Here is a 2,476-nt window from a genome sequence, read left to right as displayed (position 1 = left end):
ACTCGGCCTGGACCTGTTAAACAACGACACCTGCAACAAAAAATAGCTGGGCATTGTGACGGGCACCTGTAGTCCCAGCTACTCAGGAGGCGGAGGCAAGAGAATCACTTAAGCCCAAGAATTTGAGGTTGCTGTGAGCTACGATGCCATGGCACTCCACCCAGGGTGACAGATTGAGACTCTGTCTCAAAAAAAAGAAAAAGAAGAAGATAAAAAGAAGAAACTCTCAAACTACTCAAACCTCTCTCTACTCTGGCACACTGGGAATGCTATTTCAATCTAAACAAGGTTAAGCTAGCATCCTGGAGAGAACATGTGGATAGGAATTAAGGTATTACAACTGGCATTCTTTTTTTTTTTTTTTTGAGACAGAGCCTCAAGCTGTCCCCCTGGGCAGAGTGCCGTGGCATTACAGCTCACAGCAACCTCCAATTCCAGGGCTCAAGCGAGTCTCCTGCCTCCGCCTCCCAAGTAGCTGGGACCAAAGGCGCCCGCCACAACGCCCGGCTATTTTTTGGTTGCAGCCGTCATTGTTGCTTGGCGGGTCCAGGCTGGGGATTCGAACCCGCCACCTTAGGTGTACGTGGCTGGCGCCTTAGCCGGTTGAGCTATAGGCGCCGAGCCTACAACTGGCATTCTAACAAAGGTGTAAGATCATACTTGATCATAAGCTCCATTCATGCTTCTAGACAACTGCAGCCACATATATGAGTCCAGGTGAGGCTGGGCACGGTGGGTCATGTCTGTTATCTTAGTACTCTAGGAGGCCAAGGCCGGTGGATTGCCCTGAGGTCACAGGTTCCAGACCAGCCTGAGCAAGAGACTCCATCTCTAAAAATAGTCTAAAAATAGCCAGGTGCTATGGCAGTTACTCAGAGGCTGAGGCAAGAGAATTGCTTGAGCCCAAGAGTTTAAGGTTGCTGTGAGCTATGATGCCACGGCACTATGCTGAGGGCAACATAGTGAGACTGTCTCAACAGCAACAACAAAAAAGAACTACTGAAAGCCGTAAGTAATTAAACATTTTAGTGGGCCAGGCGTGAGCTCACACCTGTAATCCCAGCCCTCTGGGAGGCTGAGACAGGGGCATCCGTTGAGCATAGGAGTTTGAAACCAACCTGAACAAGAGGGAGACTGTAAGACCATGTCTCTACTACTTATATGTCTCTACTAGAAATAGAAAAATATTATCCTGGCATTGGGGTGGGCACCTGTAGTCCCACCTACTTAGGAGGCTGACAGGATAGGTTGAACACAGGAGTCTGAGGTTGCTGTGAGCTGTGATGCCATGGTTCGCTACCCAGGGTGACAGACTTTGTCTCAAAAAGAAAAAAGTTCAGGGGTGCCCATAGCTCAGGGGTTAGGGTGCTGACCACATGCACCAGGGCTGGTGGGTTCAGACCCAGCCTGGGCCTGCTAAAACAAACAAAAAGACAGCCAGGCATTGTGGCGGGCACCTATAGTCCCAGCTACTAGGGAAGCTGAGACAAGAGACTCCCTTGAGCCCGAGTTTGACGTTGCTGTGAGCTATGACGCCATGGCACTCTACCGAAGGCAACAAAGCAAGCATCTATGTCAAGAAGGGCGGTACCTGTGGCTCAAAGGGGTAAGGCCCCATATGCCAGAGGTTGTGGGTTCAAACTCAGCCCTGGCCAAAAACTGCAAAAATAAATAAATAAGAAGAGAAAGAAATTTTAAAAAGTTCAAGCGGCACAAATTGAAAGAGCTATAGAAGTTTTGATGTGGTCAATGAATGTTTACTGAAAGAATGAACAGGAAAGAACAATATGAATTACAGAAGACAGAAACAGTAAGAGGTAGGTCAGAGCTTCAGACGGAGACCAAAGCAAAGGGGACAGATAAGCACCGAGAGTGGCTGGGGATGCACGGAGGCAGAGAATAGATAAGTTACTAGAGGGTGTGCAATGAGAGGCAGAAAATCTCAGCCTAGATGTGGTAAGCAGGAGCGTTGCACGCAAGGGAAAGGCAGAGTGGAGACGGGGAATAATCTAACGCTGACATGGAAGGTAGACTGAAAAGGTAAGAATGATGAGTGGTGTCTGTGGCTCAAAGGAGTAGGGCACTGGGCCCATATGCCGGGGGTGGTGGGTTCAAACCCAGCCCTGGGCAAAAATAAATAGAAAACTTAAGAATGGCAATAAACCAGGCAGCAAATGACACATCCCACACTAAAAGGAAAGCAGAAGGAACAAAGATGAAAAGAATACTACCACACTACTCTCTCTCCATTTCAACTGCTCTATTCTGAAACTTTACAATTTGAAACATACTTCCTTAGGACAATATCCAGTTTTCTGGTCAATCTTATCTCTCTCAGAATTTATTTATTTATTTATTTTTTGAGACAGAGCCTCAAGCTGTTCCCCTGGGTAGAGTGCTATGGCTTCACTGCTCACAGCAACCTCCAACTCCTGGGCTCAAGCAAGTCTCCTGTCTCTGCCTCCCAAGTAGCTAG

This window comes from Otolemur garnettii, unplaced genomic scaffold (genome assembly GCF_000181295.1).
Source record: "Otolemur garnettii isolate 467f Iridium unplaced genomic scaffold, OtoGar3 scaffold00091, whole genome shotgun sequence".
Lineage (NCBI taxonomy): Eukaryota > Metazoa > Chordata > Mammalia > Primates > Galagidae > Otolemur > Otolemur garnettii.
Note: the sequence above shows the minus strand (reverse complement) of the source record.